Raw genomic sequence first — 19,482 nt, forward strand, 5'->3', positions numbered from 1 at the left:
GGCCAAACACCCTAATAGTTGTGCCAGAAACCCCATCCAAGGACTGAGGTATCTGGATGCAGAAATCCACGGCTAGGCCCCTGGTGGAGCGCTGGGAGTCTTAGCGAGAAAGAGGAGGGTTTATATGAGCTAGAATTGTTGAAACCAAGGTTGGATAAAGAACAGGGACAAATAGCCAAACGAATGGAAACACATGAACTATGAACCAAAGGCTGAGGGGCCCCCAGCTGGATCAGGACCTCTGAATAGGTGAGACAGTTGATTGGCTTGATCTGTTTGGGAGGCATCTAGGCAGTGGGACCAGGTCCTGGGCTCTCTGCATGAGATAGCTGTTTGAAACCTGGGACTTATACAGGGACGCTTGGCTCAATCTGGGAGGAGGGGAATGGACCTGCCTGGACTGAGTCTATCTCTATCAGGTTGATCTCAATCCTCAGGGGTGGCCTTGATCTATAGGTGGTGAGAATGGGGGGTGGGCTGGGGGGAAGGGGAGGGAGGCAGGAAGGGGGAGAACAAGGGAATCTGTGGCTGTTATGTAGAACTGAATAGTATTGTAAAATAAAATTTAAAAACGTAAAAAAAAAAAGAGAGAGAGAGAGAGAATGAAAGGTTATTTCACAAAGCAGAAGGGATTTTTTTTAAAAAGCATAAAACTCAGAAGGAAGTAGACAACCCAATTAAAAATTAGGTCAGAAATCTGAATGAACATCTCCCCAAAGAAAACATACATATGGGAAATCAACAGATAAAACAGTTCAACATCACTTCTCATTGAGAGAATTGTAGCTGTGGAGAATGAGGTTGTACACCATACCAATAAAACTGAAAATTCAGAATATTGACACTTCCGTGAACGGAGGGCCTGGAATTGTCATTCATTATTCCTGAGGATTAAGATAACCACCTTGGAAGAGCGGGTGTGGGTTTCTTAGAAAGTTAACAGCACTCATCATACTATCCATCATTCATGCCCCTGGTATTTATCCAAAGGAGCTGAAAACCTGCATCAACACATATCATAAATAGCAGCTTTATTCATAATGATAAAAGTTAAAAAAATGATGTGCTTCCAAAGTTAAGTACTTAAATACATTGACAAAACCCCAAATTGTGGCGCATCGTCTAGTACTCAAAAATGAGGTTATCAAAGCTGTGACAAGTCAGGGAGAAGATTTGAATCCATACTAAGAAGTGAAAAGACTCTCAGCAAAGGCTATTTTCGGAATTGTACCTTGTTCATGACATTCTGAAAAATGTGAAATCACAGACAGAAATCACTGATTTCCATAGGTTGGTGGAATAGCTGAACAAGCTGAACATGGGGTTTTTAGGGCAGTGTTACTATAGTGAAAAACACTATGGTGGTGATCACATCACTATGAATTTCTCAAACTTAACGAATGTGCACCAAGACTTGAGGTTGCAATAATGTGTCAATACAGGTTCACATACTCCTTTGATAGAGACTGCTAAAGGGAAGGGGCATATAAGTGCATGTGGAGTAGAAAAATTAAAGATCTCTGTGCCTTCATTTCAATTGTATTGCGAACCTAATACTGGTCTAAAATATGTAATCTGTTTTACAAAACCAATAGAAAAACCACCGGACAAGTTAGCATATAGATTTTTATTATAAAATTGAGTTGTAGAAATTAAGCATAGGACACATATAAATCAAAACTGTGCTTATACTGAGGCTAAATTTATCATGTGTATTCATGAAAACATGTCATAATATCAGCACCGGGGTTTGAACCTAGGTGTCATGTATGTGAAACAGGCTCCTTGCCACTGGACTGGAGTCCAGCATTGGAGTTCAGTATCATTCTGGCCTTTGAGAGTTTGACAGTCTAGAAATACAGAGCTCAAACTATCACACTAGGTGTATTTCAGTATCATTTGAACTCTATATTTGATATACAATGAAATTGGATCTTCCTAAAAAATGAATGTTTCTACATATCACATATGATTTTATTAAAAAGGAGGAGGAGGAAGAAAATAAAAAGAAGATATTATCGTCATTCACTTTTTACAGTATTCATAATTGTTTCTGGAAATTATACAACAAATTTTTTATCAACTGATTTTATCTCTTCTTGGAATCAAATAGATTCTTCCTTTACTTGATGGTACTAAAAGTGAAATATTTGATTATATTTTCCATCAGTAGACTACGCAGATAAGTAGTTTTTCATATGAGTCTCAAGAAAATTGAAAAAGCTGTGCTGATGTGAATATAGTTTAAGAAGCACAAGATGGGCTGGAGAGATGGCTTGGTGCTTAAGAGCATGTATTGCTCTTGCAAAGGACCTGAGCTTGTTCTGAAGCATCCATGTTGGACTGTTCACAACTGCCTGTAACCCTAGATCTAGACGATCTGATGACCTCTCTGGCCTCCTTTGACACTTGCACACAGATGCACATGCCCCCATGCAAACACACACTCACATAGTTTAAAATAAAATCTTGTTTAAAAGCATAAGATGAAAGGTTGCGTTTATTTGGTTCATTTTCCATTTAGAATTACAAATACATAAGTACTAGATATTAAGTAAAAATCTCTTCAATGTAAAAATCTTTGAAATGATGACCTAATATTTTGATAATACTTAGAACCAATACATATTCTCCTATTATGAGTTGTGAATATGTATCTCCTGAAATGTTAAAGAATTATCGGAGGTTTCTACTGTTCTTTTTCTTTTCCTCCAATTGCACTATAACAATCTTGATTAAAAATTAACAAAAAAAAGAAAAAGAAAAAGAAAATAAATGTTGCCACAATGCTACCATCCACTTAGCTCTTTATACTTTGTCCTGGTTTGTCATTTTTGTTAGCTTTCAGAAAATTTCTCCATTCTTGTGTCCTCCTCCTCTGTATGTATGTATGTGTCTGTCTACTATTATCTATCTACTATGGCATGTGTGATTTGAAACTCTGGGAGCAGGACATTAGCAACTAATTAGTCTATAATCCCTGCCTGATGGTAATTTCATTTTCACTGTTTATGAGATCAAAAACAGCAAACTGAGAGAAGTCTGAGAGTTGCAGTTGAGTAGACAGTTAAGAAAGCATTTGTGAATGCATGTAGGTCAGATCATTATCCCTGCAATCCACATTATAAATGTCAAACAGAGTCAGGTAGACACAAATTCTGTTTCCCATAAAATCCAATCACACCCACACTAAATTCTTAAGAATATATTAAAAAATAGAAAAAAAATCTGTGAATCAGGTTATAAAGGTCCATTTCTAATGCAGATCAGAACTTGTTGGTGAAACCAGCAATAATTCACTTAATATGACCATATATGTTCTTCATTAGGGGTTATTGTTCAGAAATGACGGTAAGAATCACATTGTTAGATTTCTATATTCTTCCCATTTTCTTTCGGTATATGGAATCATGTTGATATCTGTATAGAACATAGATCAGTTTCTGTTGTGTCCATAGATATCTCCAGATAGGAAACCTTCCTTATTAGGAGATCTGTACATAAACTTCAGTTGATTCAGTCCATTTGAAATATGTAAATCCACACAAGAGCCAGAAGGAATTCAAAATACAGCATAATGTTATTATAAAAAAAAAAAGTCCATCAACAATAAATGTCTCAGAGAAAAATGTGAAGGCTGTCTTTGGTGAATTAAAGGGACAGGAAATACCTGTGCAGCCCTTTGGTTGATTATAAAACTGTTTCTCCTCTAAATCATCACTTTGTGGCCCATGTTTTTCTGATAGCAATCCTGCCAGCTAATCATTTTCCAGGGATCTCTTGGGAAATATTTATTCATTTCTTGTCTAAACTCGAAACCACAATCAGTTTGCATGAGGAGAGCCATATTCACTAAAGGTAAAAATAAAACTTAGCCCTCACCTCATTTTATAAAACTACGTATTTTTGTTTGAAGGAATTTTTACTTTTGTTAAACTGGTATGTAGCTTCTAAAAGAGAATGCTAGAATTACTGCTTTTGTTAAATGCATCAAATAATGAAAATTCGATTTTTGTAAATGTGATCCCTTTGACAGATACAATAAGAAATTCTATGACATATTACTTTTAAATCACATTTGCTAAAATTTCATACTTAAAGATAATTCAAATATATTCATCAGTTACTTAATTTAACCAATTTTGTTACAAGCTTGAAGTTAATCATTTCTATTTATTGAAAATGTTGTTCACCTGGTTTGAAAAACATGAACATATCTGTCATAAAGACATCAAAAGAAATTTTCTATGCTTCATAAACACTTACATCATGGAAGAAATACTCTAAAAACACAAAATAGTTCTCTCGAGCTATTTGGCTGTTGAAAAGAGAGAGATGCCTTTTTACTTTATGAGTTGATAGTTAGCTCAAAACTTTTGAAATAAAGGTAGCCATGTAGTACTATAAGTCTATTGTTTCTGTATAAAACTACATACTGAGCCGGGCGGTGGTGGCGCACGCCTTTAATCCCAGCACTCGGGAGGCAGAGCCAGGCGGATCTCTGTGAGTTCAAGGCCAGCCTGGGCTACCAAGTAAGTTCCAGGAAAGGTTCAAAGCTACACAGAGAAACCCTGTCTCAAAAAACAAAAAACAAACAAAAAAAAACAAAAACAAAAACAAAAAAAAACTACATACTAATTTATTTGACTGTATGAAAAGCATTTTGGCCAGTAAGTGATGCATAATAAACACTGATCAATAATGTGATTACTACTCTGAGCCACATAGAAAGCGTTTGCAACCTCTTATCTTATCCATAACACCATGCACTTTCTTTAAGCCAACAAAAAGGCAGTACATTTAGACAACTTCATTCAAGTCAAAGTAATTATTAACTATATATACCAAAAATTTTTCACCATTCTTTTTATTGTCTTGCATTGTCTTAATGCATAAAATGTGCTTTTCCATGGCTAGGGAGATGGCTCAGTTGGTTAAATGTCTGAGTTTGAAGACAAAGACACCTGATTTCAACCTGTAGCTTCCTCATCTGCATACACACAATGTGTACTTACACACACTCACATGAACACACACACACACACACACACACACACACGTGTGTGTGTGTGTGTGTATATATATATGTGTGTGTGTATATATATATGTGTGTGTATATATATATATATGTACACAAAATTCACACTTTAATAAGTAACTAAAATGTTCTTTTCCTTCCTCCCATTCTCAGCTGAATTTTGAACAATGAGGCTAGGATCTTCTCTACTCATCATTATACCCTTCACAATGGTCTTGCATGATACTACAATTTGTATAAACTTTTGAAATTGGCTAGTGAGACTTAAACATTCATTTCACAAAAATACAAAGGCAGAAAGCAAATAAATCCAATGAATTTAAGCACTCATTTTTTGAAAAGATAAAAAGCAACATGATGAACAAAATGCTCAGTTCTCTCATTTAAAAACATCTCTTCCTTATGCAACCATCCCCAAAAATTTCTTCTTCATGTCACAAAACAACATGGAACTTCTCATTTGAAAGCTGCACAAAGGTCATGAAAAGCTGAATTGAGTTTCCAAGTTCCAAATCAAAATTTTTCTCTACAGTTGAAGGAAATGTACAAATATATTGTGCTGGTTTGAATAAGAATGGCCCCCATAGGCTCAAATATTTTAATGCTTAGTCACCAGGAAAGGCACTATTTCAAAGGATTAGAAGGATTGAGAGATGTGGCATTTTTGGAGGAAGTGAGTTACCTGGAATGGGCTTTGAGATTTCAAAAGTCCATGCTAAGACCAGAGTCGGTCTGTCTGCTCTCCGTCTCTCTCTCTCTCTCTCTCTCTCTCTCTCTCTCTCTCTCTCTCTCTCTCTCTCTGCCTATGGACCAGGATGTAGAACTCTCAGGCTCTCAGGTACTTTTTCAGCAACTTGTCGGCCTCCTTACCACCATGTCTCCCACCATGATGATAGTGAACTAACCCCTGAAACTGTAAGCAAGCCACAGATTAAATGCTTTCTTTTGTAAGAGTTGCCTTGGCCATGGTGTCTCTTCACAGCAATAGAACAATGACTAAGACATATAGACTTGTATAAATTATTTATAGTATGTGTATTATATGTTTCCATATGTATATCATAGGAAAGTGTAATTATAATCTTTCTGTGAGAAAATAAGCATAATAAACAACATTCTATTTTTAGTTATTTTAAAACTTCAAATTTAGTTCATATTTTACTAGTCTCAATAATAGTTAATAGTGTAGTACAGTATATTCATTTAGAAGTTCAAAATTTATTTTGCTGTTATTATATTAAGACACATATCCTGCTTCTTTGTGAATTTTCCATTTCAATTTTTTCCTAACTGTCTTTTAATTAGTCTATTATTTTCAAACTTTAATATTAATTTTTTTCTATCTTTCATATCTTCCTTTTTACTATCCAGCTCTCAGTCCATAACCTGCTGTTGTCTCCATATAATGATTTGGAGATGCTGAAACATAGAATATTTTTAGTCAGATCAATTTCTATCTTTGTCTGCTGTCACTGCCCCCTAAGGATGATCATGACGTCTGGGCCAATGCACTCTCCACTCCCCAGTCCTCGGATTGTATTTGGTGTGGTCCTGACACACAAGTGTGCAACTTCAGGTTATGTTAGAACTTTTTTTTCACAAACCAGGAGCACCTTCCTTCTCTTGGTCTTTTTCACTGGCTTAACTATGGCAAAAACTCCTTCCTCATCAATTTTGCTGAACACTGCCAAATCTTCTAAGAAGATATCTAATAAGTTTCATGAATTAACCAATGGAATTTGTAACATAATTTCTAGTAAACCAAATTTCTTATTACATGGCTGAATTTATACAGTTTTACTTACCTGCAACTTTGTTTAATCTTATTAATAAATTGACAATATAATCCACATTTTGCACAGAAACAAATAGCTACTTTATCTTCATAAATTTATTAGACACTCAACTGATATACAGTACAGCCAAAAATTTAATCATGGTCTCTTGCTGAAATTCTAGTCTTCCTTTACTGATAGGTCTAGTGACATAGTATAGTGATTGAGAACTTACAGCTCATTGCTATGTATTCAAATTGTATCCCAATCAGTTCCTATGTGTATAAGAATAAAAACAGGTGCTCACCTATTATGCCCTGGAGTGTTTGACTCTTATACTCTAGTCAGGAGTCATGTTATTTCTATATTCTTTCAGTAATGAATTAAATTGCCCTCAGAACTCTCCAGTTTTCCTTAAGAATCATTTTAAGAGTAATTTCATATCTATCCTTGACAAATGTGTTAAATCAACGTTCTTAGTGGATGAATGAACAAAGGGACAGACAGAAATGAGAAGAATTGAGATGACAACATGAGAGAAGATGAGGATCTTAAGCAGAATTGTGGAGAGCAAGGACCAGACATTCACCCTGTTTCCAGATGTTGAACATCGAAAGAACACTACTTTGTCCAGTGCTCAGTGAGCCAGCCAATTGGGAGTACCAGCAGGTGAAATCTAGTGAGGGATGCAGATTTTCCAATGGAGGCATGGGCATCATCTGGACAATTAATAAAATAAAAAACATCCTGAAAGTTCATGTGATACAGAGAACAAGAAAACTAGTAATGTTTAGGTTTAAATTTAGAATATTGCAGTGAGGTGGTGGTGCATCCCAGCACTCCAGAGGTAGAATCAGGTGAATTTCTGTGAGTTTCAGGATAGCCAGAGTTGATACACAGAGAAACTCTGCTATGAAAAAATAATAAATAAATACATACATACATACATACATACATACATACATACATACATAAATGGTTGTAACCCGGTGCTTGATGCAAAGAATATACGTAGTACAAAAAAAAAAAAAAAGATAAAAGAGGTGGAAAGCTGATTTTAAAAGTTCCTATTTGGACTCAAGACATAACTAGGGGGTGAATATTTAGAGCACTAGACAGGAGAAATCTTAACTGGATTATGGGGAATATTGGAAATCAAACCATGAATAGACATAATGGCTCAAATGTAAGATCTTCGCTTTACACTTGGGCTGCTACAAAATTGTCACAGTGAAAAGCTGTCTACCAACAACCCTCACACTAGCCTGTCTTCATAAACACTGGTTCTTTCTGACTGTTCAATTCCCCAAACTTATGACGCATACACGTTTTACTGCCCCATTGCCACAACTGATCTAGGATGTGAAATTAATCTTTTTTTTTCTGTTCAACTTTCTTATTCTCACAATTGAAATTTCAGGACAGTAGAATTGAGATCCCAAGTATTAGTAAATTTAAGTCATCATTGTTGTTTAGTGTCTTCTGAAGAGGTTTGACATCTAAAAAGCAACCTTAAATTTGTTAAGTTTGTTAACACTTGGGGGTAACATAATTTGTTTGTAGTCATCAGCATCACAAGGAAGTTTAGTTTGGGTGTGTTTTGAGGTTCTGTTGCCTTTTACAGCAACATAGGAAGAGCACAGAATCCAGGCATGCTTAAGACTATTGTTCCCTTCATATTTCTTTGGGGACTACCAGCTTGTCTTGGTGGAATAATTCAAAAGACTCACTAGGGTGGTTCAAATGACTACTAAGTTATCTAAAATCATTTAAATTATTCATTTTTCAAAATTAATTTGCACATTTAAATAATTCTCAATTTTAAACTTGGTGCAATGGATCTATAATCCCAACATTTGGGAGATAAAGGAAGAGAATGAGAAGCTTGTAGTCAGCCTTTGATACATGAATACCTCAAGGCCAGCTTTAACTATGTGAGAACTTGTCTCAAAAAATTAATAAAATGGTAATAATTCTTAATTTTGAATACTATTAAAAAGCTATAATCTGAATACCAGAGAAAAGATATAACTATTATTTTATTAATGGATAGAGTATCAAACTCTTTACTAAGTACTTATATTTGTATCCATAAATTAGTACAGCTCATCAGAGAAACTTCTCTTTGCAGTGGACAGATATTTGTGGTGATATATTGTGTATCCTAATAAATTTAGAGGACAGAGCCAGCCACCGTATTAAACATAGACATCAGGCAGTGGTGGCACACACCTTTAATCCCAGCAATTGAGATCTCATGCCTTTGCTTGGGAAGCACAGACACCTTTAATCCCAAGAAGTAATGTGGCAAGGCAGAGAAAGGTATATAAGGCATGAGGAGACAGGAACTCACTTTCTTCAAGCTGAGGATTTCGTAGAGGTAAGAACTAGTGGCTGGCTGTTCTCCTTCTCTGCTTTCACACTGATATCTAGCTCTGGGTTTTTTTTTAAAAGAACGTCTAAAATTCGAACAACAGATATTAATATAGACACCTCAGTCGAAGATCAAAGATTTAGTGACTATGGAGTACTCAACCTTCAGTGGGAAATCTATACCACACTCCCTCCTAAACTTCAGTGGAGGAAGAGGTAGAAAGCACGTAAGAGAGGAGAGGATTGCTGCTCTACAGTGTCTTCTGGAAATGACAGGCTCACTGAACTCAGGAATTAATAGCACTTGTGTCTGTCTCCACAAGACTTAAACACCATCAAGCCAGTCAACTTGCCAGTATGGGCAGAATGCCTGGCAGCACTTAAAAGTAGCACTAATTGAAAAGAGTGGACTATATAATAAGGGGGGATCTGGGGACATGAAGTTAAGAGGAAGATGTGGGAAGAAGGGTTTTGGGGACTAGGGGTACAGAAGTAAGTGATATGATGATAAAAAGTGATATGGATATAACAAAATGTATTATACACATGTATGAAAATCTCAAAGAATAAATTGTAAAAGCATATATATATATATATATATATATATATATATATATATATATAGTAATGGAGGAGTTAAAATTGTGTTAAAATACATTTCTTTTTTTTTCCCCCAGGGCCTAGCCATGGATCTCTGCATCCAGTTCCCTCAGTCATTGGACGGGGTTTCTAGCATGACAATTAGGGTGTTTGGCCATCCTATCATCAGAGTAGGTCAGTTCGGGCTGTCTCTAGACCATTGTCAGCAGTCTATTGTGGGGGTATCTTTGTGGATTTCTGTGGGCCTCTCTAGCACTTTGCTTCTTCCTATTCTCATGTGGTCTTCATTTACCATGGTCTCCTATTCCTTGTTCTCCCTCTCTGCTCTTGATCCATCTGGGATCTCCTGCTCCCCCAAGCTCTCTTTCTCTCGACCCTCGCCCTTCATTGCTCCCACTCATGTCCAGGTTGTTTATGTAGATCTCAGCCATTTCTCCATCATTGGGCGATCCTCGTGTCTTTCTTGGGGTCCTCTTTTCCAGGTAGCCTCCCTGGTGATGTGAGTAGCAGTCCAGTCATCCTTTTTCCACATCTAGTATCCTCTTATGAGTGAGTACATACCATGTTTGTCTTTCTGAGTCTGGGTTACCTCACTCAGGATGATTTTTTCTAGTTCCATCTATTTGCCTGCAAACCTCATGATGTCATTGTTTTTCTCTGCTGAGTAGTATTCCATTGTGTATATGTACCACATTTTACAAAGAGGCTGAGAAGGAAATCAGAGATACATCACCCTATACAATAGCCACAAATGATATAAAATACCTTGGGGTAACACTAACCAAGCAAGTGAAGGACCTATATGACAAGAACTTTAAGTCCCTGAAAAAAGAAATTGAAGAAGATGTTAGAAAATGGAAAGATCTCCCATGCTCATGGATAGGCAGGACTAACATAGTAAAAATGGCAATTTTACCAAAAGCAATCTATAGATTCAGTGCAATCCCCATCAAAATACCAACACAATTCTTCACAGACCTGGAAAGAGCAATACTCAATTTCATATGGAAAAACAAAAAACCCAGGATAGCCAAAAGAATCCTGTACAATAGAACAACCTCTGGAGGCATCACAATCCCTGACTTCAAGCTCTACTGTAGAGCTACAGTAATAAAAACAGCTTGGTATTGGCATAAAAACCTACATGTGGACCAATGGAATCGAATTGAAGACCCTGACATTAACCCACACACCTATGAACATTTAATTTTTGACAAAGAAGCCAAAAGTGTACAATGGAAAAAAGAAAGCATCTTCAACAAATGGTGCTGGCATAACTGGATATCAACATGTAGAAGGCTGCAAATAGATCCATATCTATCATCGTGCACAAAACGTATGTCCAAGTGGATCAAGGACCTCAACATAAATCCAGCTACTCTGAACCTGCTAGAAGAGAAAGTAGGAAGTAGTCTTGAATGTATTGGCACAGGAGATCACTTCCTAAATATAACACCAGTAGCACAGACACTGAGAGAAACAATCAATGGGACCTCCTGAAACTGAGAAGCTTTTGTAGAGCAAAGGATACAGTCAACAAGGCAAAGCAACAGCCTACAGAATGGGGAAAGGTCTTCATCAACCCCACATCTGACAGAGGACTGATATCCAGAATATATAAGGAACTCAAGAAATTAGACATCAAAATGCCCAACAGTCCAATTAAGAAATGGGCTATAGAACTAAACAGAGAATTCTCAACAGAGGAAACTCAAATGGCTGAAAGACATTTAAGGAATTGCTCAACATCCCTAATCATCAGGGAAATGCAAATCAAAACAACTCTGAGATACCACCTTACACCTGTCAGAATGGCTAAGATCAAAAACACTGAAGACGCCTTATGCTGGAGATGATGTGGAACTAGGGGAACTCTCCTCCACTGCTGGTGGGAATGCAAGCTTGTACAACCACTTTGGAAATCAATATGGCACTTTCTTAGAAAATTGGGAATCAATCTCCCCCAAGATCCAGCTATACCACTCTTGGGCATATACCCAAGAAATACTCAATCATACCAGTAACAAGAGCATTTGCTCAGCTATGTTCATATCCGCATTGTTTGTAATAGCCAGAACCTGGAAACAACCTAGAAAATATATTTTCTAAACACTACAGAAAACTAGTCAGAGAACCATTGTTAACGTGTCAGAAATAAATAATTTTATGTTTGTCAAACTCTGAAGGGCAAAACTTTCTAAATTTCAAAGTAAATATTAAAAGATTTACCCATTTAAAATTGCTGAAAGTTAATGTAAATTAAAGTTTAAGCAGTCAAAAGAAACTATGTGCAACATGGGTTAAGGCTTTATAGAATATTTTCTTATAAAAAAATAAAACAGCTAAGAACTATTGACATGAAAGAATATAAAAAGAAAACAAAATTCATGTTCAATAACTTAGATTATGAAATTTGATTTAAATTTAACAATAATAATGTGCTGGAAGAATCTATTGCTATCAGAAAATCTTAGACAGGTTAGGTAAAATTAGACAGGAAGTATTAATTTACTATCTCCAGGATTCATTCTGTTCCTGAATTAATATGGTAGATGATTTAAGCATTTTCATTGTCTTTTTTTTTTATCAGTTTCACCCAAATGTCCCTGAGGATGGGCATTCTCTGTCCTGAGTATCTAAACTTTCCTGCCCAAATCAGTCTGAATATCTTGGCTTGTTTGGGCTGTGCAAAGTCCATGAAGGCATCTATCATTTGCTTGTAACTGTCAATTGAAAGGGCACCTTATGGTCACACATGAGGGCACAAGTGACCCAAAGCAGAGAACTAGGAGGAGACTGGATATGTGTGACTCCTGTCAGTATTAAAGACTCTGTGTTTTCTTTCCTAAAATTAAATATAAAACTTCCTAGCAGAATGGAAACAGAATAGAGCATTTAAAAATGAAATAATGTACAAGGAAGGCATTACTTCTTTTTGATAGACTTCAACATTTATAAACTAGTTCAGACTTTTCTGGAATTCTGTTGTACAAGCCATCACTTAAAGGGGAGAAGACAAGAATTCTGTTACTACTACTAACAGGCAATAGTATCTGAGGTAAAAAGAACAAAGAATGTTTTTGTTTCATTCCCACAATTAATAAATATATAGAGACACATCTCTACCTAAGTGATAAAGGCAAAGGCTGAGCTTAATGGGCTTAAAATCAGCATGTCACACTTAGTGGTCTTTTGCTGTGGGATGGTCTGTATGTCAAATTACTCTGATTGTTCAATTAAAAAAAAACACTGATTGGCCAGTGGCTAGGCAGGAAGTAAAGGCAGGACTAACAGAGAGGAGAAAAGAAAGAACAGGAAGGCAGAAAGAGTCACTGCCAGCTGCCGCCATGACAAGCAGCATGTGAAGATGACGGTAAGCCATGAGCCACATGGCAAGGTACAAATTTATGGAAATGGATTAATTTAAGCTGTAAGAACAGTTAGCAAGAAGCCTGCGATGGCCATACAGTTTGTAAGCAATATTAGTCTCTGTGTTTACTTGGTTGGGTCTGAGCGGCTGTGGGACTGGTGGGTGACAAAGATTTGTCCTGACTGTGGGCAACGTAGGAAAACTCTAGTTACAGTCTCCTACATAAATTAAAGGTCTGGCCTTATCCTTCCAAATCCAACTTTGTAGGATTCCTTTTCCCTATATTGTTTTACATTATATTTTTCCATATTATACATTCCATAAGACTATCAGTTTAATAAAGTTAGTATCTCTTTGTGATTGTGACCTCAACAGGCTAAAAATTCTAAGTCTAATACCAATTGCGAAAATAAAATTAAATTACATTTTAGATATTCTTTGTGGAGTATTTTTATATAAAATTAAGAACCTATAAATGTAATGTTTACAAACTCAATAGATTATGTAATTCTGGAATTTTAAATTAAAATTACTTTGTACAAGATTTTCCTTTTATATTTGAACTTTTTTTAGTTCTTAGGAGAAGCCTCAAAATAAGAATTTTATTAAAAATAGCATTCTTAAAGACACTAAAATTAACAGTGATGGGTCACAGATAATTATGTCCTAATAAAGTGCCAGGTGCTGTTTACTTTCATGGCATATTCAAAATCCACCACTTAAGGATTCTTTCCTTGTTGCTAGAATATTTACTTTACACAAAAGGAAAACCAGACCTGAAGAAGTTAACCACTGCTTGAGTCACCCTAAACACATCCGACTGTAGGTGGATCTCACACTCTCTTCAGACCGGAGTCCCTGTTTGTCTGTTTTCTTTGTGTTGCCTGTTGTCTGGAATAGCGTAGGCCCTGTGTTTCCACCAACACGGGTGCCAGTAAGCTGTGCCTGGAACCCAGGAGACACATAAAGTGATTTTTAACTCAACAAATTTGAGTGAAGGGAATCCAAGACCTCAAAGGCCTTTAAGTCAGATTTTCATCAAGGTAGATATCTACTTATGTGTGTTAATGTTTCTTGAGCTCTGACTTATTTGTAGAGCAGTCTCCACTTTTTTTTTTTCACAATTTCTTAATGAAGCAAAAGGCTTGTATGACATCAACATAGCACATATTAGATGGCTGTAACAAAGTTTCATATCATCTGCAGCTCTTATGAGACACTGAAACAAGGAAGTTTTAATGAAAAGTTTTATTTATAAAAGTAAATGCAACAGAAAAAATATTAGTGAGATTACAGAAAACTAGACACCGAGTCCTATCTTGGGGATAAAACTCAAATTATCCTGGAGCATAAGGCTTCTGTATCTAGGCTTATAAAATAGTCTAGTTTTGGAAAGGAACAAACCATCTATCCATAATTATTCAAGCAATCGTAATTAACTATGAGTTAATCATACAGTACAAATGCAGAGAAATCATACAGCACTGATGAGGTTCTAGAGACCAAGCTATCAAAACATAACCTCCAGTGTAGCTGCCACACCCATTCATCTGACATCCCTATCTTGGACTGTAATTCTGGACACATCTACTCTTTATTAAGACCAAATAGCCAAAGTCAGCAGGCTTCAGCCAGTCATATTTTCTCCTTATTTCTGCACTAGAGGAGGACAGTGAAGGGCTGCTTCCTCTCTACGCAGAAGGATATGCTTTCATCCCCATGGATTTGAAGAGAAGGGCGTTTGCTAAGTGACTATTAGGGAAACAGCATGAGAGTGCTTAAGGGGGTGGCTGGATCCCATCTCTAGTACTTATCTGCTTTTATAAACTTGTGCAAGGGACTTGACCTCTCTGTGCCTCGATTTCTGTCATCTGTAAAGGGGGCGATAATAAGAGGAACACTGCGGGAGCTATGTGGATGGACCTGACAATGTTAGTGAGTTGCTTGTCACAGTGCCTGGCACGAGGTGCATTCCAGGAACCTTAACTTTGTTACCTAGGAGTTGTCAATGTTTAACAAAAGCTGAAAGCTTCCTTCCCCTTGATTCCCATATGAATTAAATCTCCTTGCTGTTTTTGACTTCCAAGTTCCTAGTTAATGAACAGGTTTAATGCATGTGCAACATTCCAAAGGCTTCCTCCCTGTTATCTTTCAAGGAGGAGGATAATGACTAAACACTGGAGGAAGATATCCTGGTTACCCTGGGGGACTTTATGCTAAGTGAGGCACAGTCAGTGGAGGGACAGGCATGTGATAGCTGTAGTACCTCACTTCATTGACCAAGGCAGGGGGAGGACAGTTGTTGGTTAGAGTCTGTCGGAAGGGAGAAAGGGCAGTGTGGGGCGTATGCAGTTATGTGGGACAGAGGGACCTAGAGAACCCACGTGCACCTTCAAAAACTCATTGAGGAGTAAATCACACTTTATGTGGGTTTTACAGTGATTTAAAAAAAGAGGGGGGATAAAGGAAGATTGAGATAATAGGAAAGGAGAGAATGAGGAAGGGTGAGAGGAGGGAGGGGAGGAGGGAGAAAAGGAGGAAGGATTTTATGTTCTGATGAAGAATTTAGGTCAATAGCAAAAAAGCATGTTTCATATATTTCCCATTTGTTTTTAGCAAATCCCCCTTAAAAAAAAAGGAGAGAGAGAGTAACTGGAAAGAATTCCTCAAAACTTACATTAGAGGTAAAAGTTATCTGACACTTTGAGCCATATTCTCCCATTTTGTCAGCTGCTGTCTGTTAGAGAATTTTATGCTGGAAGCAGCTGGGGCACCCAGTAATTCAAGTGAGCAGCTTCTGGAAGCACCCATTTACACAATGCCAGTATTGGGCATCTGCACTCTTAGGCTGTAAAATGCAAGGATAATCAAACGAACAGAATGAGTGTCTTAAGGGTCTGTGACTCCAGCCCTTTCCCAGATCTCACATCTAATTATATAACACCCGCGTCTTTGCCCACACGTTTATTTCTCAGATTAAGAGGGAGCATAAAAATCGGTGTGTGGATTTGAAAAGAACAATTTATGTGTCCCCTGAATTTGAATGATGATACCACAGGCTATTGTGGTAATTAAAAAGAAAGCAGCAAACAATATTAAGTCATGAGTTAGAAATGCTGAGTGGTGACAAGTTTGGGTACTGCATGCTGTCCTTTCTGATATTAGACAGATAAGTCCTCCATAGGAAAGTGTCTGCATGGATGTTTGCTCACGATTTCCATACTTAGTCAAGGAGTGTCTTCACTGGTCTTATGAAACAAAAAAGGAACAGTGATGTGGTTCATGCTAATGATCAAGTGAGCCAGGGGAGCAGAGGCTTTGGATTGGTCAATGCAGGCACTCTTTTAAGGCTTGTTTCTTTATCATAGAGTAAGAATATAAATATTTTTAGAGACCTTGAACTGTTTACTATGCAGGCTTATTGTGACTTTTCCAAATTCCTCACAATTGGATGTTAACTTTGAAATTTTGTAAAATGTATTTCCTAACCTGATGCCATAATGTCACTGGATGTTATTTTAAGGTATTTATCAAATTTTAGCTATATCAATGAAAGGGTTTGTAAGCTAAAACTGCTTACCAGAATCCTTGCATAAATAATTGCAGCATAGTTGGTATGCTTTAAAATAGATATGTACATTTCAGTACCTATCAAACATTTAATAAAAGATGACTCTTCAAGGCAATTTGCAAACGAAGGATCCATCTAGATATATGTCAGTGTAAATCAGGAAGCTTCAGTTCACCGTTTCTCTAAACAACTATGCCATAATCTTTGCTAGCTCTGTCTTTGTGAGGCCATCATAAATCTACCACATTGCCCGTCTCCTCTCAGTGCACTCTGAAATCCAGATACTGGGAAGTATGGTGAACTACACATACAAGGAAGTCTATCTTCCTAGTCAGCTAGAAATCTCCATCACCTGTGGGACAGATCTTATTTTAACCAGGTCTTAATAGAAACACACCCACTGTGCACAGAGTGCTCTGCATTACGGTGTGTTGTTGAAACCCACCTTGCCTGATGGCCTACACTAACGAAATAGGAATGGGTGCTCCTTTCTCTGCATGTGCCTATGTAGTTTGCACATGTCTACTAAGATAGCCAGGATTCAAATGGCAAAAACAAACAAACAAACAAACAAAACATTTTTCTCAATTTGTCATTGCTGATATATAATTTGATTCTACCTAAACTTGCTAACATCATCCAAATGGAAGGAACAATTGAAATTCATTATATAAGATTTCTCTCCAATGCTGAAGGTGTCTGCTAAAAGAAAAGCAAAATAAATGAATAAAAATATTTAATCTTAAGTGTCCAGACTTAAAATGGCATATTAAAACCAGAAAAAAATGTAAACCTTTCTTTTTTCTGGAATTATTCTTTATAGTTGTGTATTTATTGAATGCATTCATAGTCTCCCTTAGGATGTGAAATGTATGGAAATATATGTGCATTACTAAAGAAAGAACTAAATTTATTCTTTCCCCACATCATGCTCCTCTTTGCAGTAGAGGTTTTTAATTCAATACAGAGCTAGAATGAGATGGAGCCAATTTCCTGGTCTATGTGTGACAAATGCTGAAAGTGGCAGAAGATTAACAAATTAGCTGGAGTACAGATCTCAGAAGATTGTTTTCTGTGTCTCCAAATCAAAATTCAGACTTTATTTGAAATGAAGCCTTCTCTGGAATTCAATAATAAATAAGAATATTTTACTTCTCTGTATTTAAGATGAAAAGATGGGATGTCTGGCAATATATTAGAATTTTTAAATGAATATTTCTTATTGTAAGGCAGCCTGCAAAGATGATATATTTACAGTCTGAAATTATTGTAATTATTATGTAGTATACTGGATTAATAACCCTAATATGTGTTTTGCTAAAGCTCAAAGTAGTCTTGTTAAAATAACTAGCGACTCCAAAAATAACAGCACAAAACAAACATTTGATCCTGTATGTGCATGGGCTTAAAAAAAAAAAGATCAGGTACAAGGCAAATACATTTGACTTTCTAATAACATTTGGTAACATGATTTCAAGTAAATATACATACACATATGTGTATATCAGGTGTTGCTATTTTATCTGTCCAGAGAATTGTGTTTGGCATAACCCATGTATCTAACACCAAACAATTGAAATATCTGTGACAATAAAAGCATGTAACAGTTATAGAATTATTTAATTTGGAAGAAATGATGACCTTTAATAACCATATGCACCTAAATTTATTGCTTTTTGTTGAGCAATTTGCATATTGGGGATGGTGTCTGTTTTTTTAAAGAATGAACTTATAACATTAAACAGCTACATGAAGAAGAAGATATTCTAAAATACATGTTTTGAAATTGGCTCCCTCATTTGTGTTTGGAACGTGGCTGTGGTCCAACTGATTTGATTGGACTAAAACATTATAGAGATAATAGTATGTAAAGCAATCATAGTCTTCCTTCTTATATCCAAACACACTAGCATGCTTAAAATTCGAGAGGAGCACTATGCAGGTTGTGCCTCAGTCACCTGGTCTCCCTCCCTGTATCTGCTCATGTTGACAGACTATGTCATAATACATCAACAGAAAGATCAGCACTGAAGAATGAAATTTCATCACCTGACAGCAAAAGCAAAACTGATTTTTACTATTAAATTAGTAAAAACATACCATTACCTCACTTCCAATTAGTCTACTATCTTTGAAAAATAAAGTGTCTTCTATAACCACAAACGTACACAGAGGCACCAAGGTTTGTTTACATGTTTAGAACCACCCTCAAACTGACAGCATCTTTATTTTCTTTTTTATATGTTACTTTATTTTGCATATCTTGGAAGCCACTTAGGAAAATTTTTTTAATTTTAATGATATATGTAAAAACAGTAGAAATCAACTGACCACTGAAACAGAAAGGGGTCTTTAAACTGCTGATAAAGTTAGGTGCCCTTTTCCATACGACATCCTGTTCTGTGTTTGGATTGCAGTGGAGATTAACAATGGCTGTAATAAAGAATGTCTTTTGCAGCCTACAGCATCATCTGCCACTTAGACTTCCATCTCGTCCCCGTTTGGATGCCCTACAACACATGCACTTCTCTTTTGTCTATTATCCCAGAGTTGTGCTATTCCCAAATATTGACATCATCTACTTTTATCAGCATTAACTGCTCCGCGGCTTTCCAGGCTCATGCTCGGCTCTATTTCTTCCTATTGATTATCTTCCTCACTCCAGCAGGTAGCTAGCCGGCAAGGCTGTCCTGAGAAATAGCTTCCAATGACTTTATACGCACAATTTACACGGAATTGTTTAAAGAAGATATTA

At 36.5% G+C, this 19,482-nt stretch overlaps 1 long non-coding RNA gene across 1 annotated transcript in view; it reads right to left on the reverse strand.

Annotated features, from left to right (window-relative positions):
* The window catches only part of LOC119087375, a 75,248-nt gene that overhangs the window by 38,491 nt on the left and 17,275 nt on the right, over positions 1-19,482 (reverse strand). The window lies entirely within an intron of this gene.

The sequence above is a fragment of the Peromyscus leucopus genome, chromosome 2 (assembly GCF_004664715.2).
Source record: "Peromyscus leucopus breed LL Stock chromosome 2, UCI_PerLeu_2.1, whole genome shotgun sequence".
Classification (NCBI taxonomy): Eukaryota; Metazoa; Chordata; class Mammalia; order Rodentia; family Cricetidae; genus Peromyscus; species Peromyscus leucopus.